Raw genomic sequence first — 25,212 nt, forward strand, 5'->3', positions numbered from 1 at the left:
TAAAAATATTGTGTTTGTGGTTTTCTTTCCCAGAGAGAAGGGCTGTTCTGCATTATATGGGTAATGAAGCTCATCTAAAATTAGAATACAAAACTGTTCTTGGCTCCACTTCAGTGCCATTCTCTGAAACCTTAAATCTGTGACATCATTTTTTTTTTCACTGGGTCACTCATGAACCCCCTTGGGTCCTTATACCATCTGTCCCCATATTAGTAGGCTCTTCTTTCCTCAAAACCTGATGTTCTTGTCCCCAAGATGAATGTTCTTAATTAAAGAACTTCATTTGTCCTCAAGTTCTGTGGTTTGGTTAAAAAAAAATGCTATCATAATTTCGTCTTGTCCTGGAGTTTTTTTGCTTTTTATGCGCAATGTTTTACAATTGATGTCAACAGGACTTGGTGTAATTCAGCTGTCTAATTATTCAACTACTATCTCTAAAATCCAAGTTCTCTGAAGGATGGATCTGGAATTAATTCACTATCTAAAAGAACACCTGATCATCCCTATAAGAGGCCAAAAGAAATAGTAATTGACCGTCTATTGACACAAATTACTTTACGACTCCGTTCTTGACATCCCTGGTAGACTTGATGGTCGAACGCTCAGTGATCATATATTTATCACCTATTCTGTGGATAGATGATCAATATCTTTAGTGGGGTAACACTTTTACGCACCAAAAATTAATATGGTTGTTTGTTTTTCAGTGATTAAAGGAGCAGTGTATGTTAATTTTTTATTGCTCCAATCAGTAATGTGTGTGTTTTGAGTGCATTAAAATACTTACTGGTTGCCATTTCCAGTCTTGCCTTGGTCCTCTACTGCATCACTTTATCCCAGGTATGACCTTCTTTTGAGCTTCTTCTGTGTCACTTTCTCAATGTAAGTTTATAAGACTCATGACAAGGCTCTCAAGACATACACTAAAGGGATATCTGGGACTAACAGGCATGTAATTGCTAATGGAATCAAACTACCTGTCTGTTGTACCTGATGTCGGTCACTGACTGCTCCTTTTGGAGATTCAGCTGCTCCCTGTCATCAGAGCATCGGTTTCTCTTCCTGTTGGAAGGGCAGGACTACTGGCTTCATTTTGATGGACTTCCGGCTTCCCACAATTAGGCAGCGGAACCCCCTTGCTGTCAATCAGCATGACACCACTAGCCCTGCCCTGTCCACTAGAAGAGAAACCTCTGCTTTGTTGACATGATGTCAGTGGCAGTCTGTGACCGCTCTGTGCTGGTGGTGAATGGTGCTGGGGACAACAGGCAGGTAGGTAGTAACAGCAGATATAATTTTTGTTGACACCCCAAATAATTTAGTGGAGGAACGTTATATATATATATATATATATATATATATATATATATATATATATATATATATATATATATATATGTATATATATATATATATATTAGATGGTGGCCTGATTCTAACGCATCGGGTATTCTACAATATGTATGTATGTATATAGCAGCCACATAGTATATAGCACAGGCCATGTAGTATTTGCTATATACTACATGGCTCCTATATACGTGGCCTGTGCTATATACTATATGGCTGCTATATACATACATACATATTCTAGAATACCCGATGCGTTAGAATCAGGCCACCATCTAATATATATATATATATATATATATATATATATATATATATATATATATATATATATATGTGTATATATATATATATATATATATATATATATATATTAGATGGTGGCCTGATTCTAACGCATCGGGTATTCTAGAATATGTATGTATGTATATAGCAGCCATATAGTATATAGCACAGGCCACGTATATAGGAGCCATGTAGTATATAGCAAATACTACATGGCCTGTGCTATATACTATGTGGCTGCTATATACATACATACATATTGTAGAATACCCGACGCGTTAATACAGGCCACGCAATATATAACAGTGGCCACAAAGTATAACAGCCCAAACAGTATATAACAGCCCAAACAGTATATAACAGCCCACGTACTATATAACACAGCCCACATACTATATAACAGCCCATGCAGTATATAGCAGCCACGCAGTATATAACACAGGCGATGTAGTATATAACACAGGCCATGCAGTATATAACACTGGCCACGTAATATATAGCACAGCCCACGCAGTACATAATACAGCCCACATAGTATCTAACACTGGCTACGTAGTATGTAGCAGCCACGTGGTTTATAACACAGCCCACGTAGTATATAGCAGTGTGGGCACCATATCCCTGTGAAAAAAAATAGTTAAAATTAAAAATAGTTCTATACTCACCCACCGGGATCCAGCGAAGCTCTGGCGATGCGCTCGCGGCTGCCGCCATCTTTCGTTCCCAGGATGCATTGCAAAATTACCCAGATGCTGCTAAGTCTTCTGGGTAATTTTGCAATGCATCTCTGGGAACGGAAGATGGCAGCAGCCGCGCGCGCATCGGCGGACTACTGAAGGTGAGAATAGCAGGTTTTTTGTTTTTAATTATTTTTAACATTACATCTTTTTACTATTGATGCTGCATAGGCAGCATCAATAGTAAAAAGTTGGGGACACACAGGGTTAATAGCAGCGTTAACGGAGTGCGTTACACCGCGGCATAACGCGGTCCATTACCGCTGGCATTAACCCTGTGTGAGCGGTGACTAGAGGCGAGTATGCACTGACTGCAGGGGAGTAGGGAGGGATTAATCGGATTGTGCCCGTCGCTGAATGGTCGCGGCAGCTATGACAGGCAGCTGGCGAAACCAATCAGCGACGCGGGATTTCCGTTACGGAAGTTGCAGACAGACAGAAGTACCCCTTAGACAATTATATATATTTATATATACATATTGCCATCTCATGAGTAAGATGGCTGGCACGTGTAAAATTTCAGACCCACAAAGTGGATTTTCTCAATTTTCTGTACTTTCCTGTTTACTGCCAGTACAAAATAAAATGCTATCTTGTCCATCAACTGTCTAAACCCCAAAATATTCAGACTCTTAGGCACTGTACTCTTTTTCTGATATTTGTTGAGATACTATTGTTGAACCTATTGTTGTTCCTGCATTGCCGTTACATATATATATATATATATATCTCCGTAATAGAAATCTGTCCTCACAAAAGGACTGTTCAAACTAAGCACAGACGCTAGTTACACCCATGACGTGGCAGAACAGTTCAACACACCTTCACTGCTACTTGTTTTTCATCTGTCTCAACCTCCTTGTTCTTTGATTTAGAGCTCTTGCTTTATAGAGCTAGAGAAGTGCAGAGATAACAGTGCCTTGAAAAAGAATTCATGCCCCGTGAACTTTTCACGTTACATCTACAAACTTAAATGTATTTTATGTGATATACCAACGCAAAGTAGCAAGTATTGGTGAATGTTCCCCATTGCTACATTATAGCCCCATAGTGTACTCCATTGCTCCATAATGTCAATCCTTGCTGCATAATGTCCGCCATAGTGTCTCCCATTGTTCCATATGTTCCCCCATTGCCAAATAATGTTTCACATTGCCTCATAATGGCCTCCATAGTGTCCCCCATTGCCTCATAGTGTCCCTCAATGCCCAATAATGGCCTCCATAGTGTCCCCCATTGCTCCAAAATTTCCCCTGTAAAGTAACAACAATCGCAAAACACATTTCATCTTTGGCTTCTGGAGCGCTTGCCATTGCCTGCTGTGTCCTCTGCACTTCTGCGACCCTGCGCCAGCAGCAGTGTGATGATGTCTGCAGAATGCGGACCTCATCACATCTCATCGCTTATCTGCGAGGTCTGATGTGTGTTGCTCTGCTCCAGTCCCAGCACTACAGTTTTCAAATGTAGTCACATTTCCCAAGCAGCTCCATGGGCTGCACCACATTCTTTGGCAGACGGCGTGATTTAAACCAATCCATTGTAGCTCTGGCAGGATGTTTAGGGTCAGTGTCCTGCTGAAGGGTGAACCTATGCCCTAGTCTCAAATGTTTTGCAGCCTCTAACAGGTTTTCCTCCAGGATTCCTCTGTATTTGGTGCCTTCCATCTTCCAATCAACTCTTACCAGCTTCCCTGTCCATTCTGAATAAAAGCATCTTCACAGCATGATGCTGCCACCACCATGTTTGACTGTGAGCATGGTGTTTTCAGAGTGATGTGCAGAGTTAGTTTTATCCCACACATAGCATTTTGCATTTTTCAAAAATGTTCTTCTTTGGTCTCACCTGACCACCGTCCCTTCCACATGCTCATTGTGTCCCCTACATGGCTCATTGCAAACTACTGGACTTCTTTTGGCTTGCTTTCAAAAATAGCTTTCTTCTTGCCACTCTTCCATAAAGGTCAGATTTGTAGAGTATACAACTAAGGGCTTGCTCTCACTGCCAAGTGCTATCTGATGTTTTATCGGATAGCACTTGGCACAATGTTATAATATGGTGCAGTGCAGATCAGGAATTATTTTCTCATGCCGATTCAGCATGAGAAAACAATCGCAGCATGTTGCACGTGCATCCGAGAATCGGATTGTACACACCCATTCAAGTCTTTAGGTGCGTGTGAAACATTGTCCAATTAGCTCGGATGCCGACAATGAAGGAGATAGAGAAATTATCTTCTCCATCTCCTCTGCACTTGTGTTGCAATTCTCTCGTGAGAAAACCGGTGCACTGTGCACTTACGCTCAGCTCAAACTCTGACAGTTTGATCTGAGTCATTAGCATAATCGGCCCAATCCTCTCACATGAGAAAACATACGGCCGTCTGATCGCTGCTTTATAGTTGTCCTGTGGACAGATTCTCCCTGCAGCTCCTCCAAAGTGACCATGGGCCTCTTAGCTGCTTCTCTACTTAATGATCTCCTTTCTTGGGATGTCAGTTTTGGTGGACAGCCATGTCTTGGTACGTTTGCAGTTGTGAAAAACTCATTCCAGTTTTGGATGATGGATTGAACAGTGCTCTGTGAGATGTTCAGAGCTTGGGCTATTTTTTATAAACTAATCCTCCATTACTCTTCTCCACAACTTTATCCCTGTCCGGTGTGTTCATTGGTTTTCATCATTCTGTTTGATCCCTAATATTCTCGAGTGACCTCTGAGGTCTTCACAGAACAGCTTTAGTTATACTGAGAACAAATTACACCCAGGTGGACTTATTTTATCAATTATGTGAATTCTGGAGGCAATTGGTCACTCAGAATTTTATTTCGGAGTATCAGACTACACATGGCTGAATACAAATGTACGTCACAATTTTCACGTTAATATTTTTGAAATATTTAAAAGAAATGAATCATTTTTTTGCAATTTCACAAATACTTCTCTGTGTTGGTCTAGCACATAAAATCCCTCAAACTACATGTGAATTTGTGGATGTAGCGTGAAAAAAATTGAAACATTTCATAGAATATGAATACTATTTCAAGGCACTGTAGTTGGGAAACAATTAGGTGGGGATGTGCACTGACCTATTGGGCTATACCATTGGTAAACTGAGTGTCTGTGCTTGAGTTGAACAGTCACTTTTTGCGACACATTCCTTTTAATGGTTAAAACTCTTGTAAGAAATATGATTGGGAGAGCAACTGATAAAAAGGCCAATGATGGAATTACAATTTCTGCAAAGTCCACTATGCAAATTGCCTCTTCAGAGAGGAAGAGGACTTGAACTCTTGTGCCACCTATTGGAAGAAGCAATCCTAAAAGCGAATATGGACCCTTTAATGAGCCTTGGGATATGACTTAGAATAAAAACCAAACCAGAATCTCTATGGAGAGGAAATTTGCATATTTAATTTCCCAGAGGAGCATGCATGGTGTAAAAGTCTCCTCACTCTGACATGCCAGGCCTTTCTTGTCACTCTGCACAAGGAGAAATGTTACCCCTTAGATGCATTGTCCAGTTAATCAATATAACTTTTAACAAATTGTAAAAAAAAAAAACCATTACAACTTCAACAAAAGAATAGAAATGCCGGGAAACATGATATGAGCAATCACCTGTGTAAAGATATACCCACTCTACACCTCCAGCACCATCCATGGTGGAATCCTGAGGTCCCAGGGCTTAGGGAAGTGAGATTACAGAGAGTGAAAAACTGGTCCTAACCCTGGGAAGAGCTGAACTGAATTAACCCCTTCCCGACCCATGACGCCTATGCGGCGTCATGGAATGATCGCATCCCTGCAGATCGGGTGAAAGGGTTAATTCCTATTTTACCCGATCTGCAGGGAGAGGGGGAGTTGTACTTCAGCCTAGGGGGGGTGGCTTTGCCCCCACGTGGCTACGATCGCTCTGATTGGCTGTTGAAAGTGCAACAGCCAATCAGAGCAATTTGCAATATTTCACCTATGAAAATGGTGAAATATTGCAATCCAGCCATGGCCGATGCTGCAATAGCATCTGCCATGGCTGGAAATCATGTACTGGCCCCCCCCACCGCCCCCGATCTCCTCCCCAGTCGTCCGTTCTGTCAGGTACCCCCCTCCGTCCCCCTGTTCGCTCCCCCGTGCTCCTGTCCGCTCCCCCGTGCTCCTGTCCGCTCCCCCCGTCCTCCGATCCCCCCCCCCTGTGCTCCGATCCACCCCCCCACCACCCCCTCATACTTACCGAGCCTCCCGGTGTCCGGCCGTGTCCTCGCTGGGCGCCGCCATCTTGGAAAATGGCGGGCGCATGCTCAGTACGCCCGCCGAATCTGCAGGCTGGCAGATTCGTTACAGGTACATTTTGATCGCTGTGGTAGGTTCTACCACAGCGATCAAAATAAAAAAATAATAAATAAACCCCCCCCTTTATCACCCCCATAGGTAGGGACAATAATAAAATAAAGAAAATATTTTTTTTTCTTTTACCACTAGGGTTAGGGTTAGAACTAGGGGTAGGGTTAGGGGTAGGGTTAGGGTTACGGGTAGGGTTAGGGTTAGGGGTAGGGTTATGGCATGTGCACACAGAGCGGATCGGCCGCGGATCGGCCGCGGATCCGCAGCGGATCGGCCGCGGATCCGCAGCGGATCGGCCGCGGATCCGCAGCGGATCGGCCGCAGATCGCAGCGGATCCGCAGCGGATCGGCCGCGGATCGGCAGCGGATCGGCCGCGGATTGGCCGCGGATCTGCAGCGGATTGGCCGCTGCGAATTCGAAGCAGTTTTCCATCAGGTTTACAGTACCATGTACACCTAAGGAAAACCAAATCTGCTGTGCCCATGGTGCGGAAAATTCCGTGCAGAAACGCTGCATTGTATTTTCCGCAGCATGTCAATTCTTTGTGCGGATTCCGCAGCGGTTTACACCTGTTCCTCAATAGGAATCCGCAGGTGAAATCCGCACAAAAAAAACACTGGAAATCTGCTGTAAATCCGCAGGAAAAACGCAGTGCCTTTTACCTGCAGATTTTTCAAAAATTGTGCGGAAAAATCTCACACGAATCCGCAACGTGGGCACATACCCTTAGGGTTAGGGTTGGAATTAGGGCTAGGGTTGGAAATAGGGTTAAGAATAGGCTTGTGGTTAGGGTTACGGATAGGGTTAGGGGTGTGTTGGGGTTACAGTTGTGGTTAGGGTTGGGATTAGGGTTACGGTTGGGATTAGGGTTAGGATTAGGGTTGGAATTAGGGTTACGGTTGTGTTGCGGTTAGGGTTGTGGTTAGGGGTGTGTTGGGGTTAGGGTTGTGATTAGGGTTATGGCTACAGTTGGGATTAGGATTAGGGGTGTGTTGGGGTTAGTGTTGAAGTTAGAATTGAGGGGTTTCCACTGTTTTAGGCACATCAGGGGTCTCCAAACGCAACATGGCGCCAACATTGATTCCAGCCAATCTTGCGTTCAAAAAGTCAAATGGTGCTCCCGCCCTTCCAAGCCCCGACGTGCGCCCAAACAGTGGTTTACCCCCACATTTGGGGTACCAGCGTACTCAGGACAAACTGGGCAACAACTGTTGGGGTCCAATTTCTCCTGTTACCCTTGCAAAAATAAAAAATTACTTGCTAAAACATAATTTTTGAGGAAAGAACAATTATTTTTTATTTTCACGGCTCTGCGTTATAAACTTCTGTGAAGCACTTGGGGGTTGAAAGTGCTCACCACACATCTAGATAAGTTCCTTCGGGGGTCTAGTTTCCAAAATGGGGTCACTTGTGGGGTGTTTCTACTGTTTAGGCACATCAGGGGCTCTGCAAACGTAACATGATGCCCGCAGACCATTCCATCAAAGTCTGCATTCCAAAACGTCACTACTTCCCTTCCGAGCCCCGGCATGTACCCAAACAGTGGTTTACCCCCACATATGGGGTATCAGCGTACTCAGGAGAAACTGTACAACAACTTTTGGGGTCCAATTTCTCCTGTTACTCTTGCAAAAATAAAAAATCTTGGGCTAAAAAAATATTTTTGAGGAAAGGAAACACATTTATTATTTTCACGGCTCTGCGTTATAAACTTCTGTGAAGCACTTGGGGGTTCAAAGTGCTCACCACACATCTAGATAAGTTCCCTTGGGGGTCTAGTTTCCAAAATGAAGTCACTTGTGGGGAGTTCCTACTGTTTAGGCACATCAGGGGCTCTGCAAACGCAACCTGATGCCCGCAGAGCATTCCATCAAAGTCTGCATTTCAAAACGTCACTACTTCCCTTCCGAACCCCGACGTGTGCCAAAACAGTGGTTTACCCCCACATATGGGGTATCAGCGTACTCAGGAGAAACTGGACAACAACTTTTGGGGTCCTATTTCTCCTGTTACTCTTGCAAAAATAAAAAAATTCTGGGCTAAAAAAATATTTTTGAGGAAAGGAAACACATTTTTTATTTTCACGGCTCTGCGTTATAAACTTCTGTGAAGCACTTGGGGGTTCAAAGTGCTCACTACACATCTAGATAAGTTCCCTTGGGGGTCTAGTTTCCAAAATGGAGTCAATTGTGGGGAGTTCCTACTGTTTAGGCACATCAGGGGCTCTGCAAACGCAACCTGACGCCCGCAGAGCATTCCATCAAAGTCTGCATTTCAAAACGTCACTACTTCCCTTCCGAACCCCGACGTGTGCCAAAACAGTGGTTTACCCCCACATATGGGGTATCATCGTACTCAGGAGAAACTGGAAAACAACTTTTGGGGTCCAATTTCTCCTATTACCCTTGGGAAAATAAAAAATTGTGGGCTAAAAAATCATTTTTGAGAAAAGAAAAATTATTTTTTATTTTCATGGCTCTGCGTTATAAACTTCTGTGAAGCACTTGGGGGTTCAAAGTGCTCACCACACATCTAGATTAGTTCCTTGGGAGGTCTAGTTTCCAAAATGGGGCCACTTGTGCGGGAGCTCCAATGTTTAGGCACACAGGGGCTCTCCAAACGCGACATGGTGTCCGCTAATGATTGGAGCTAATTTTCCATTCAAAAAGCCAAATGGCGTGCCTTCCCTTCCGAGCCCTGCCGTGCGCCCAAACAGTGGTTTACCCCCACATATGGGGTATCATCGTACTCAGGACGAACTGGACAACAACATTTGGGGTCCAATTTCTCCTATTACCCTTGGGAAAATAAAAAATTCTGGGCTAAAAATCATTTTTGAGGAAAGAAAAATTATTTTTTTATTTTCACGGCTCTGCGTTATAAACTTTTGTGAAGCACCTGGGGGTTATAAGTGCTCACTATGCATCTAGATAAGTTCCTTGGGGGGTCTAGTTTCCAAAATGGGGTCACTTGTAGGGGAGCTCCAATGTTTAGGCACACAGGGGCTCTCCAAACGCGACATGGTGTCCGCTAACGATTGGAGCTAATTTTCCATTCAAAAAGTCAAATGGCACGCCTCCCCTTCCGAGCCTTGCCGTGCACCCAAACAGTGGTTTACCCCCACATATGAGGTATCGGCATACTCAGGAGAAATTGCCCAACAAATTTTAGGATCCATTTTATCCTGTTGCCCATGTGAAAATGAAAGAATTGAGGCTAAAAGAAATTTTGTGTGAAAAAAAAGTACTTTTTCATTTTTGCGGATCAATTTGTGAAGCACCTGGGGGTTTAAAGTGCTCACTATGCCTCTAGATGAGTTCCTTGGGGGGTCTACTTTCCAAAATGGGGTCACTTGTGGAGGAGCTCCAATGTTTAGGCACACAGGGACTTTCCAAACGCGACATGGTGTCCGCTAACGATGGAGATAATTTTTCATTCAAAAAGTCAAATGGCGCTCCTTCCCTTCCGAGCCTTACCATGTGCCCAAACAGTGGTTTACCCCCACATGTGAGGTATTGGTGTACTCAGGAGAAATTGCCCAACAAAATTTAGGATCCATTTTATCCTGTTGCCCATGTGAAAATGAAAAAATTGAGGCTAAAATAATTTTTTCGTGAAAAAAAAGTACTTTTTCATTTTTACGGATCAATTTGTGAAGCACCTGGGGGTTTAAAGTGCTCACTATGCTTCTAGATAAGTTCCTTGGGGGGTCTAGTTTCCAAAATGGGGTCACTTGTGGGGGAGCTCCAATGTTTAGGCACACGGGGGCTCTCCAAACGCGACATGGTGTCCGCTAAAGATTGGAGCCAATTTTTCATTGAAAAAGTCAAATGGTGCTCCTTCCCTTCCGAGCCCTGCCGTGCGCCCAAACAGTGGTTTACCCCCACATATGAGGTATCAGCGTACTCAGGACAAATTGGACAACAACGTCCGTGGTCCAGTTTCTCCTTTTACCCTTGGGAAAATAAAAAAATTTTCGCTAAAATATCATTTTTGTGACTAAAAAGTTAAATGTTCATTTTTTACTTCCATGTTGCTTCTGCTGCTGTGAAACACCTGAAGGGTTAATAAACTTCTTGAATGTGGTTTTGAGCACCTTGAGGGGTGCAGTTTTTAGAATGGTGTCACTTTTGGGTATTTTCAGCCATATAGAACCCTCAAACTGACTTCAAATGTGAGGTGATCCCTAAAAAAAATGGTTTTGTAAATTTTGTTGTAAAAATGAGAAATCACTGGTCAAATTTTAACCCTTATAACTTCCTAGCAAAAAAAAAATTTGTTTCCAAAATTGTGCTGATGTAAAGTAGACATGTGGGAAATGTTATTTATTAACTATTTTGTGTCACATAACTCTCTGGTTTAACAGAATAAAAATTCAAAATGTGAAAATTGCGAAATTTTCAAAATTTTTGCCAAATTTCCGTTTTTTTCACAAATAAACTCAGAAATTATCGACCTAAATTTACCACTAACATGAAGCCCAATATGTCACGAAAAAACAATCTCAGAATCGCTAGGATCCGTTGAAGCGTTCCTGAGTTATTACCTCATAAAGGGACACTGGTCAGAATTGCAAAAAACGGCAAGGTCATTAAGGCCAAAATAGGCTGGGTCATGAAGGGGTTAATGTTTTGGGTTTTCTTTTTTTGTAACTTTTTTATTGTTTTTGGCAGAAGTTATATTTTAACCAGACCAATTATCTACTCTTGTTACATCTGCAAAGACAAGTGCTAAGCTTTTCAATGACTTTGTCCCCTCCGTAGAGGTCACTTAAAAAACATATGGTGTGGCCCTGAGATTTATTCAGATGTATGTTACAGACCCTTTTCTTGTCCTTTACACCAAATCAATAACTTAAAAAAAAAAAAAGGCTCCGTATTGTTTTCTGGGACAAAAGATCTGGCTGGACATTGTCTTGTCAGCCGTCCCCATGTAAATTGGGGTAGAATGTGTTTAGTGGGATTTCCCTTCGGTTCTCCCAACAGTGGTGACATTAGAGAAGCTTATCCTACAGTCACCGCTCAGATATTTCTGAACTCCGAGGACTGCTTGTCCAGCTGCTTTCTTTCTTCTGATGGGTTATTAAGTTAACTTGTTTGTATGTTATGCTAGCTTTTTTACTTAAGTAGTTACTTAGCAATTTAAATGAAAATGTAATGAGGTTACATCTGTTTTACATGCCCATAATGCCATGCAGATGGGGCAGACGATTAAAGACAGATTTTGTTTCTGGCAAAACATTTTTGTTTAGTCACACACACACAGATGTATATACCTGCGTGTGCACGAGGGTGTACTGCTCTCCGAATGTCCATCGCCCTAAATACCTGCACGTACTGGTGAGTGCAGGAACAAAACGAATGTTTCATAGGCCAGATATATTTTAGCTTTTATATTATCATAAGCTACAACTTCTGCCATTAGTTAAAGGGAATTTGTCGGCATTATTTCACTCCTCAAACTATTTATATGCATATGTAGCCGTTTCACAAACGAGTCCAGCAATACCCTTACACAGCCATTCCGTTTCTCCGTTATGGAGAAATCAGCATTTGAATTTATATGCAAATGAGGCCAGACAGCTATGCTAGATCTGAAGCCTCCATCACTCCAGCTCTATTCCACACTTCATGCTTAACTGCTGGCTCCTTTAGAGTTCATCAGTCAAGCAGGAGGAAACGGTACTGGGTGGGGAACAGAGCTGGAGTGACAGAGTCTTCAGATCTACCATAGCTCTTCAGCCTCATTTGCATATAAATTCAGACACTGATTTCTCCGTAACGGAGGAGCGTACTAGCCATGTAAAGATATTGCTGGACTTGTCTTTGAAGGAGCTACATGCACATATAAATAGTTTAGGAGGGGGGAAATCCTGCTGACCGATTCCATTTAAGATTCCTCGATCCCCATACAGTATGTATATTGTCAGCAGTACATCACCTGATTTCACGAGTGCCCACTATGATGAATTGTAGGGTATGTTCACACGGATTTTTTTTGTGTAGGTGGAAAGATCTGACCTGGTTTTCATGAGAAACCACTTTTTTTCATCGCAGTTTTCAGCAATGACAATGACATTTTTGATGTGTGTAAACTGCAGTGTTTTTCCATTGAAATCAAAAGGAGGTTTCTAAGAAAAAGAGGTTTCTTGAAAAAGTTTTTCAAGTTAAAGGGGTATTCCGGTCAAAACCAATAAGTCTGCAGTCACTCCGTGTAACTGAAGACTTATTAATCCTCCCAGTGCATGCACTGTGTGCATGCACTGTGTGCTGCGGGGATTCACCGGTTTCAGACCCGGGACCAGAGTATGTATGAGTTATACATACCGCGACTAGTGGGTGCCGCTTCGCTGTCCATACACTTGTATGGAGCGAGACCGCGCCCTCTAGTCGGACATGCCCACTGGCCCGGCTGTATTGCTAGATGGGGGTTTTCGGCAGCTCAGTGCAAGTGTATGGAAGCTAGGCCATGCCCACTGACTGGGGTATGTATAACTCATACATACCCTCCGGTCCTGGGACTCAAACCTGCGAATCTCCGCAGCGCATAGTGCATGTGCCGGCAGGATTCATAAGTCTGCAGTCACACCGAGTGACTGCACACTTATCAGTTTTGACCGGGCAACCCCTTTAATCTTTGAGCATAATCTGCTTCAAGATCCATTTAAAGGGAACCTGATATCTGATTCATGCTTCCCAATCTCCCATTCTGGTGAATAGGGCTTTTACTGTACCTCAGTAGAAACTATAGTACAGTGCTTCCACCTTCATGAATGGGGCGTCATATTTTCATTAATTGGGTTTATCGAGGACTCTTGAATTCCTCGAGATCTTTCCTAGTGATGTGTATGGCAATGTGATGTGAATAGTGCCCTACTTTCCATGTAGGTAACCGCTAGATAATATTAGATAATTAAAGCTTGTGATTATATTGGGCCGTAAAAAAAAAATGAGATTGGCTTTAAAATAAAATTTCTTAAAGATACTTTACGATAGTGATGGTATATGTGTACACTTATATTATACACCCATATACACAATGTTTTGTCATCCTGCATCTTGTTTCTACATTCGGTTTAACAAGGGCCAGGCCGCTCTTAATCCTGTTTCACTGCATGCTTTCCAATAGCTTTCTTTTCTAAATATGCAAGTACAAACAGCTTTTACACATTTCTCTACCTAGAAAGCAGCCCGGGGCCCTCGCCAGATACTTTTAACATATGAAAATTGAGCTGCTTTGAACTTGTATGTTTTTGATAAGTGCTCAGAAAGCTTCCTGCAGGATCACCTGTGGGCCTTTCTCTCGAAATCCTCCTGCCTTTGATTGAGTGCCAGCTCAGAACTAATCCGGCCCCAGAATCCTGCCTCTGCTGAGGGCAAATCGTGTCATTCACTTAACCCTTTCACTGTCAATCGACCAAACGTCAGTTTTTAGTCGGCAAAAAAGTGCATTTTTCTGTTTGTCATTAATCGATATAGATTGAAGTGAAAGATTTAATATTTAAAGGTAACAATCATTATAACTTTCCTTATACAATATATATATATATATATATATATATATATATATATATTAGTTTGTAATATATTAAGACTGCAAATATATTATCATTTGTTTATTATAGATTTGTTATTTATCCATTTATTTGTTTTTTTCTTATACAAAATTATAAGATTGTAAATATATTTTATTTATTATTTTTTAGTTATGTATTATTATACATTGTTATAAGATTGTAAATATTTTATTATATTTTATTTATTTGTTTATCTATTTATTATTTATTATTATACATTATTATTTTAAGATTGTAAATATTATATTTATTCTTTGTCTTTATTATATTATAATTATTATACATTATAATAAGATTGCAAATATTATAATAAAACGAGAGGGGGAGAATGAGAGAATATTAATTGACGGCCAACCAACGGAACCAGTCTGCCCCAAATTTGGCACATAGGTCAATCAGGCATATGAGATGGTTTTTACCCCCAGTATTTAGTTCTCCAGTACCTACCGTTATCAAGATAATCACAAACAAAATGGAAGACAAAAGCATTCTTGAGATATTCACCAAAGCACGAAAGCAAATTTTAATTGATGGCCAAAAAAATTGACCAAATTTGGCACATTGGTAACTAGGGCACTTCAGATGGTTTGACCCCTGGATTCATGTCTCCAGGACCTACCGTTATTGACATAGTTGGCAAAAAAAATAGAAGACAAAAACATTCTTGAGATATTTACCAAAAAGCAGAACACGAAAGCAAATATGGTAATTGACGGCCAAACAATTGGACCTATCTGTCCCAAATTTGGCAAATTGGGTGCTTTGGAAGGTTTTACACTGGTTTTCAGTTCTCTAGGATCTACCATTCTCGACATATTCACCAACAAACGGAATTGAAAAGCAAATACTAATTATACCTTTATGGAGCCACATACGGGACATATGGATGGGAGCAGCACATGACAGAATGGGGGTGCAGGATGGGAGCAGCACATGACAGAATGGGGGTGCAGGATGGGAGCAGCACATGACAGAATGGGGGTACAGGATGGGAGCAGCACATTACAGAATGGGGGCAGCACATGACAGGATGGAGGCACAAGATGGGAGCAGCACTTTCACCACCCTCCCGATGCGATAGCATCGGGCCTCCATCTAGTATATATATATATATATATATATATATATATATATATATATATATATATATATATATATATATATATATATATATACTGTATGTGTATATATATATATATATATATATATATATATATATATATATATATATATATATATATATATACACTCACCGGCCACTTTATTAGGTACACCATGCTAGTAACGGGTTGGACCCCCTTTTGCCTTCAGAACTGCCTCAATTCTTCGTGGCATAGATTCAACAAGGTGCTGGAAGCATTCCTCAGAGATTTTGGTCCATATTGACATGATGGCATCACACAGTTGCCGCAGATTTGTCGGCTGCACATCCCAAAGATGCTCCATACAAGGCAGGATGGATCCATGCTTTCATGTTGTTTACGCCAAATTCTGACCCTACCATCCGAATGTCGCAGCAGAAATCGAGACTCATCAGACCAAGCAACGTTTTTCCAATCTTCTACTGTCCAATTTCGATGAGCTTGTACAAATTGTAGCCTCAGTTTCCTGTTCTTAGCTGAAAGGAGTGGTACCCGGTGTGGTCTTCTGCTGCTGTAGCCCATCTGCCTCAAAGTTCAACGCACTGTGCGTTCAGAGATGCTCTTAGGCCTACCTTGGTTGTAACGGGTGGCGATTTGAGTCACTGTTGCCTTTCTATCAGCTCGAACCAGTCTGCCCATTCTCCTCTGACCTCTGGCATCAACAAGGCATTTCCGCCCACAGAACTGCCGCTCACTGGATTTTTTTTCTTTTTCGGACCATTCTCTGTAAACCCTAGAGATGGTTGTGCGTGAAAATCCCAGTAGATCAGCAGTTTCTGAAATACTCAGACCAGCCCTTCTGGCACCAACAACCATGCCACGTTCAAAGGCACTCAAATCACCTTTCTTCCCCATACTGATGCTCGGTGTGAACTGCAGGAGATTGTCTTGACCATGTCTACATGCCTAAATGCACTGAGTTGCCGCCATGTGATTGGCTGATTAGAAATTAAGTGTTAACAAGAAGTTGGACAGGTGTACCTAATAAAGTGGCCGGTGAGTGTATATATATATATATATATATATATATATATATATATATATATATATATACATATATATATATATATATATATATATATATATATATATATATATATATATATATATATATATATATATATATGCACTGCCTAATACTGTTAATCAGGGGAGATCCTGGCCCTGAGATCCCACTGAGTGCTCAGATGAACGGGCAGAGGTGCTCGGTTTATCTGTAAGCGTGGGATCAGTAGAAAGTCTTTGGATCTGTATCTGTATAGGCTGAGCTCTCGGAGGGAGGCTTAGGACCTGGATCCCCTCAGTCAATACAACTAAACAGGAGCTGAAACTTCTGAAAACATTTTTGTGTGTTTAGCTACCCTCTACAAAGGACATGGACCGCACATCCCAAAAAATCATACGTCGATCTAATGCCACTTGGCAAAAATATTTACATGCCCCAACTTAAGGTTCTTAGTTTAACATTCTGATCATACTATATGAAGCCCACTGTCACGTCACGGTGAACCTCTCAGTGGGTCCTAACTTTTTATAGCGTTAAAGGAGTGGCCCCGCACACTAGCCACTGTTGCACCGACTTTGCACCAGCAGGGCCTGCGGCCCCATGCCTCCTAGCAGCAATGCTACAAGACTGAGTCCCCATGACTCCAGTCCGCATCACTGCAAAAAAACACAACAACAATGACCACCAGACAGCACAAACACCAAGAGAAATACATGAAATTCACCTTCCTCAAGCTCTCAGACTGAACTGAGAGTAAAGATGGTCGTAACCCCTCTTGCAGTTTCCTGCTAATGACAACTGCCTGGGCCAAATGGGAGGAGTGCTGGTCCAAGTGAAGAAGTTAGATCATGCAATATGCTGAAAACTCATGGACCGCACATCCAAAACATCATATATTCATCTAATGCCGCTTGGAAAAAGTATATAACTGGACATGAGGTCCCCCCTGCCCAATGATGGTGGTTAGCTCACAGCTCCGCTCTTTAAGGCAATAACTGTTAGGACCCACTAAGAGGTTAACCGTGACTTGGCAGTGGGCTTCATACTGTCTGATTAGAATGTTATACTAAGAACCTCATGTACTGTAATATATATTTTTGCCATGCGGCATCAGATCAGCGTATGATTTTTTTGGATATTCGGTCCATTTTCTTCTTTTAACCATTTTTTTTTAAACTCGTGACAAAGGAAAGGTGTGTAATAGTCATCAAGGTGTTGCTAGGTCTGCGTCCTGCAATGTTTCCCCATACCATCTTGCTCAGAAGATCTTTATGGCATCCATATATCCTAATGGGGCATATAGAAAGGCATTGTGCAATCAACGCTGTGTCAGGTTCTCCATTCTGACTCATTGGGTGATCAAGAGGTTTTTCCAAGACAGCTGTAAGCCTTAATAGGACATATGGTCTGGGCCTGCCTTTGTAAGACTTTAGAGATTATAATAGGTGTGATGTACACTTAGTACTGAAATTTGGTTGTTGAACTGACATGGGTTACATATTGATAATTCTTGTGTGGATCTTTTGCATTTGTACAGAAAGCAGAATATTGCTGAATGTAAACTTTTTCAATCCATAAGTTAAATTTCACAAAAGGCTTAAAATGTGTTTAAAAGTAAAATAAAAACTCACGTATTCCGAGCTTCTTTTGTGATGATGCCTGTTCCCCTGTCAATCTTTTCTTCCCGCTATGGAGATGACATCCCAGCACAGGGACCTGTGAACTCAGCCGATAGTCTTTACTTCTGCAGTGATGATTTTCCAACTGGCCAGTGATTGGTTGCAGTGGTAACATGTTCTTGTGTCAGAACGTTCTCTAGGAAACAGGTATTAAAGACTAGCGGGGGTTCCTGGTAGTGTTGGAACAGAGGCAGCAGGGGGATCGGTGAGCATTGGTTTTTTCCTTCTTTTCTATTTGAGCCATTTGTTTTATAAAAAAAGAATAATCTGCTAAATGACCCTTTTAATATGGGGTAGAACTGTGAAAATGTTCTTTTTTACGGCAAATACATTTAAAGGGGTTGTCCACTACTCAGATAACTTCTTCTCAATTGCTATATTTCTCCATCTTAAATTAAAACATCCTGTACTCACCTCTGTGCCAACGTCATTCCAGAGGCATCAATGAAGTGTCATGGGTGTGTCAGAGGCTGCAGGCAGTCACACTGAATCTGGCTGCAGAAGGTCTGCAGTTGGCTGTGCAGACACCTTCCTAATCCTTCTGACTCTTGGACCCAGTGGCAAACTTCCCCCTGCACTTATTGACACACCTGGACTGGGTGTTTATAGACTTCCTGTCTGCTCCTGGGAATCACCGGTGATATTTCCATTTTCCACTGTTGTCTTGGAGTGTTAGCAGTCGGCTATCTTCCTCTTTGATGCTGTTTGAGGACAACTGTGTTACCTCTCTGAGTCTACTCAAGATAAGTGTCACCCTTGTTTGTCTATCCCACTTGCCTTTAGCGGTAGTGAGGATTGACTTGCAATCATCCTGTCCTCCCCGGTGCAGGGCTTATTGCCAGAGTCAGGCATGGATTAGGTTCCTGCTCGGCGATAGATGAAGAACTTGTATAGGGATTCTTAGGGCAGACAGGGTGACTTTAGATCTGCCTAGATCTACCCCCTTCCCTAGTGTTGTGCTCCCTTCCCCTCATCCCTTTGTGTTGCACTTAGTCTTCCCACACTGTGCGCGACATAAAGGGTCTCCCTAACGTTGTTATGCTATGAGAGACCTGCAGCCGATCTGAGGCCGTTTCATTCTTACTTCCTTCTGACGAACCTCAGAGGAAGTCAGAGTGGAGGCGCTGATCGGCTGCAGGGCTCTCGTGACATAACATCATACATAGACCCGGTGCTGTAGTCCCCACAAAGGCACCGCCATCCGAGTATAAGGTGTTTTTGTTTTACAAGGGGAAATTTTTGCAATTTTGAATGGATTGTCTACGTATAGAATCTCGCTCCGCAAATACTCTGTATCAAATAAAAATTGGTTCAAACCTAGCATTTGCGGCCAGTCTATAAAAAGTTGTATTTATATGATTGTAGTATTAAGCAGTTCTCAACTAAGTAATGGATCTTACCACGAGCTGAAAACCTCTGAGCCAAGAGAGAAAAAAAAAATCCCCCTTTCAGATGAGCAGACAAGGTTGTGGAAAATTGTTTTATTGTAAGTACAAAAGTGCTAATAATTGCCTCACAGCACTATTCACGCAGGTAAATTCAGAGAGATCTTTTCTAAGTCAATTAATTTCCGGCGCTGGGGACGTCTCCCCGAGGAACCCACAGAAAGTGCTGTGGTTTAGCTTAAGACAGTTCAGCATTTTTAGATGAAATAGAGTTGAGATTTCCTGCAGCTCACAGTGAGCGGCTAGAGGTCATAGCTTAGCTGTCCTATTTAGATGTTATATATTCTTTTAGCTTGGAGTCAGTCCAGGAGTTTATCATTTCATTTTGCTCTTTTTTTTCTTTCAGATAAATTTTATTAGACCGGTAAATCTCAAGAAGCATTAACATAGAGATATACAAGGATCCCTTTTAATTTTTTATCCTGTATGTTTTTTCACCTCCAGTTTTTACACTCTGCGCTTATCCATTAGAGACAAGTTTCCATTAGAGACAAGTTTTACATAATGACCATGCTTATTCTATCTAGACCAATGATTGTGCTGCATAGATAATTGTTTTAATATGATGTGAAGGTTTATATTATTTATGGCCTCTTTTTCAATAAGAAATACAGTGCAAAAAGCTACTTTCCGTTTGGTTTCTTCCAGTTAACTGGTTTAGTCTTTCGCAGTATGTGAAATTTCTTGTAGTTTAGAAAAAATTTTAAGCTAAGCCTACCTAGTAAATATGAGTCTTTGAAGTTTGGGGCATCCAGTGGCCCGACTCATGTTAGAACTTGGTGGCTGTTATGCACGTGTCCCATATTTGTGCTTTGCTTCTCTCATCCTGGTCCACTAGACTTTCTTGTGCTCCACATCGAGCTTTGCAAATAGCCCAGTGTACTCCCATATGTAGAGTAGTATTTCCTAGGCCTATAAAAGGTCTCCCAAGACACACCTACGTTGTCTGTGCACAGTAGCTGTCAGTGGTCTCCAGGACTTCACCTGTTTGTCTGTGGCTTCCAGTAACCCTGCTTCATGTCTGCCTGTGGCTTCCAAGAAATCTATCCGCTTGTGGCTTCCAGGACTTTATTTAGACTTTGGAAAATGTTGGTAGGAAACTAACACATTAGATGGTTGTCGGCCCAACGATGCTTTGGTCTATCATTAGGCTGACTTCCGTGTCAACTGACTCTCTCATATACAGGACCACTTGTTCAGCTGAGCCTGTGTTCTCTATGAGAAAGCTACCAGCAAACATCTCTGCTAGTGTCTTATCTCCAGGAGAACCGTGTGATCTGCAGTCCGAAATCGGACGTGTACAATCAACATCTTTCCCAAGAATCTGTTTGCCAGCACTCATATACACAACAAAGTGTCAGATAAGCCCATCAATATCAGCAGGGGGTGCCAACATTAGCCTATGTGTACGGGGGACTTTAAAAAATTCTATTTTGCATTGTCACATTGATTTTCAGTCAAGTGTAACATGCAACATGATGCTTTGCAAGTGGATACCGTTAAGCTCCCTTAGTGCAGTGGATCCTCTAAGTGTTCAGATGGCATACGATCTCTGGGCTTTGGTATTAGGCAGGAACTGTCCTATAGAACAAGGACTTGGCACTTTGGAGACCACAGGCAGACAGGTTCAGAGAGGATGCAAGCAAGTCCGAACCAACAAAGGCAGCAGGTATGCGGGGTCGCAAGGCAAATGCAAACAGAGATGATACAAAAACTGCTAATAGTACCCAGGACTGTGCGCCTTTCTCCAGGTGTGTGTCTTAGTGGGCCTTATAAAGGTCTAGACATGAAGCCCAGCAGAGGGCAATGACCATAGGGAAAGATAGTGAAGACCTACTGAGCCGAAGCAGGTACGTCACAGATACAGAGTTGCCAACCGTTCCAAATTTGCTGAGAGTTAACCAAATTTTCAGGAACAATCTTTGCAATTTTGGGCATATCCCAGTCTGAAATGGGCAGAATTTATAGAACCCCAAAGTAAAATAGGCGTTCACATAGGTTTGAGGTATCAGGGCAGCACTAAAATGTCCCTGTTTTTCCAGCAGTGAGGAATGTGTATAATGATCATAATTTTATCCTTTCATTGGTCCACAGAAAAAATGCCATATTATATATGTTTATACAGTAATATCCCAAGGTATTATAGCCCCCAAGTTGCAATGGTTTAAGGCTATCAACAACGAAAACCAGCAAGACGCAGTACATAATATTGCAATGCACTTACTGCTATATCACAACAAAAAGAGTTGATGGCTTTATCATAAGTGCCTCTTTGTCACGTACGTGGGACTGGAACCACTGAACCTCGGTCTGGGGATGCTTGGAGGGGTGTAACTAAGTGACCACCTGGTTCTACACTAGAGCCCCTGATGGTGTAGTTAGGCTTGAACCCAGGTGGACACCAAATACCACACTAGGACAGACCCTGGAACCATAGCAGCTGACCCCTAAAGGGGCATATGGAAGTGGGGATGGACTCAGAGAGTCAGGACAGCTACAGCATGGCTGGTTAACAGAACGGAACAGGAACAGACAAAGCAGACATCAGGAACACGGGAAAGACAGGTGCAGTATCACAGGATCACGTTCAGACTGAATGGGTGAGGGTTGTGGTATAGGTGCGGACAAGGTGGATGGGGACTTGGTATAGGCAGAATGGAATCAGGAACAGGCTCAGACAAGATGGACAGGATGCAGATACAGACTGGACATACTGAAACAGGATCAGGGAGCACGGATGCAGGGACTTTACAACTAGGCACACTTGTAGCAAACTAAACTATAGTCTGAATTTGCTAAGGCACAACTCTATAGGGGAGAGTACCTTAAATACATGATGTCTCTCAGTCATTGCCTGAAGACTTTTTCAGAAGTGACTGCCTTGCACCTCTAAGATGCAGGGAGTAAGAACACTCACAGGAGACCTGTGTGCCGCTTGCGGACCCTGGGAAAAAATAGACGCTGTGGGGACCAGAGAAGCATGGACAATTGAGGGAACATGTCTACAAACCGGGATCACCCAGATATTTAAAAAAAAAGATACAAATTTTTATTTTAAGACCCAAAAATACACACACACAAAAACATTTAAAAGTCCACTTGGAAAAATTTACACACAAAACAATGATCCATAATGAGGAGTTAAATACTCTAAGATACCCATAGACCAAATCCAAATAACGTTAAATGACAAAATCAATACAAATGAGGAGTATCTACTGAGCTGATGCTACCAGCCCAACAGGGCCGAACGAAGGTAGTGACATCATGCAAGTGTGCTGCTGCTGCTCTAGCACTATGCAGTTAAATGGATAATTCACATTAGGCTCCATTCACACTGTTTTCAGTGCAAATTTGCCATATGCATCTTATGTACTCAGTAGGGCACTTGATATACTGTAGCTATACCCATAGTTCTCGATGCATAACTAAGAGCAAAATAAATTAGTTCTCTGACTTGTGGTTCTTTATCTTTAACCTCTTGAAAAAATCAAGTCTGCCTTCAGAGCTGAAATAATGTTTTTATTATTTCCTCTTGCCATTCTGGCAATCCAAACTTTTTTATTTTTATATAGACGCAGTTGTATTCGGCTTTATTATGAGATAACATGTAATAAATAAAATAATTAATACAAATATGTTTAGTGTAATATATATATATATATATTTTAAAATATTCTATGTATCTATAATTATTTTTGCTTACTCTATATAATATTTGGATATATTAAAAGAATATATATTTTAGTCTAGTCTACTATATTATTAATTGTGTATTATATAAACATAAAAAATTTAGTATTTGATATATTCAATATTTAATTTATAGTCTATGTATTATTTATAAGTATTTGTGTAGAATTTAAAATGTAATTTGTTTCTGTATAATTATTTAATCCTAATTTAATATCTAAATTGCATTTTTTTTTTTTTACATTATGCTTAAGTAACCTATTACTATACTTATATTTTATTATTAATAATGGTAATATGCTATAATATTTTAATATATTACTTTTACATAAATGATCTATTATATGTGCAAGTGACTTAGCCAGTGTTCCAATAAGTTGAAGAGCAGATATTTTCTGTAAGTTTGACAAACGGTTCAGAGGCCCCATTAATGGTGGCATCCACCCTGTCTCATACATTTTTGATACTGTTTGCATACATTTGTTATGTTGGCACAATGGCACTGTAATATTAATACCTGTTGTGAAGTATTGTCATGCTGCTGATATGTATATATGTATATGTGGTTTCAATTTTTGTACAGCAGGACATAAATGCTTAAAAATCATAAAATTTATAGTTCTTTACTGTAAGGCTTTTTTTCTATTTTCACACCATCCTGATCGTCTGCAGGACACTGTTCAGCCACGTACATCTGCTTACAGTTCAGGGCAGGAGGTGAAGTTATATAGTTGTCTTGGGAATCACGGGACCATCCTGCTGACTGTGTTGGTGGCTTGACAAGGACAAATTGGTACAGCTGTTTTATAACGGCTTTGCTGAACGATTTCTGTGTTTGGAACCCAACTATACAGTCAAGGACCTTGTTTCTTCTTTGCTGACCTTTGGCTTTGAACATCCATCTTTTGGTACATAGGTAGAGGATTAGTTCCTGAAGCAAAATGCTCTGAGCGTCTTGTAGCTTATCATGTGTATGGGTGTTGTTTAAGGGTGTGTGTATAGACACACTGGTGTATAGTGGTATGTGTATAGGGGAGTGTATGTGTGTATATGTAATGTGTGTGTATATATATATATATATAATATATATACAGTACAGACCAAAAGTTTGGACACACCTTCTGATTTTAAGATTTTTCTGTATTTTCATGACTATAAAAATTGTACATTCACACTGAAAGGCATCAAAACTATGAATTAACACATGTGGAATTATATACTTAACAAAAAAATGTGAAACAACTGAAATTATGTCTTATATTCTAGGTTCTTCAAAGTAGCCACCTTTTGCTTTGATGACTGCTTTTGCACACTCTTGGCATTCTCTTGATGAGCTTCAAGAGGTAATCAACAGGAATGGTCTTCTAACAATATTGAAGGAGTTCCCAGAGATGATTAGCATTTGTTGGCCCTTTTGCCTTCACTATGCAGTCCAGCTCACCCCAAACCATCTCGATTGGGTTCAGGTCTGGTGACTGTGGAGGCCAGGTCATCTGGCGTTGCACCCCATCACTCTCCTTCTTGGTCAAATAGCCCTTACACAGCCTGGAGGTGTGTTTGGGGTCATTGTCCTGTTGAAAAATAAATGATGGTCCAACTAAACACAAATCGGATGGAATAGCATGCCGCTGCAAGATGCTGTGGTAGCCATGCTCGTTCAGTATGCCTTCAATTTTGAATAAATCCCCAAAAGTGTCACCAGAAAAGCACCCCCCACCATCACACCTCCTCCTCCATGCTTCACAGTGGGAACCAGGCATATGGAGTCCATCTGTTCACCTTTTCTGCGTCACACAAAGACACGGTGGTTGGAACCAAAGATCTCAAATTTGGACTCATCAGACTAAAGCACAGATTTTCACTTGTCTAATGTCCATTCCTTGTGTTCTTTAGCCCAAACAAGTCCCTTGTGCTTGTTGCCTGTCCTTAGCAGTGGTTTCCTAGCAGCTATTTTACCATGAAG

At 41.5% G+C, this 25,212-nt stretch overlaps 1 protein-coding gene across 4 annotated transcripts in view; it reads left to right on the forward strand.

Annotated features, from left to right (window-relative positions):
• The window catches only part of FTO (FTO alpha-ketoglutarate dependent dioxygenase), a 507,540-nt gene that overhangs the window by 266,349 nt on the left and 215,979 nt on the right, over nt 1-25,212 (forward strand). The gene's annotated exons all lie outside the window — the stretch shown is intronic.

Source organism: Ranitomeya variabilis, chromosome 2 (assembly GCF_051348905.1).
Source record: "Ranitomeya variabilis isolate aRanVar5 chromosome 2, aRanVar5.hap1, whole genome shotgun sequence".
Taxonomy (NCBI): Eukaryota; Metazoa; Chordata; class Amphibia; order Anura; family Dendrobatidae; genus Ranitomeya; species Ranitomeya variabilis.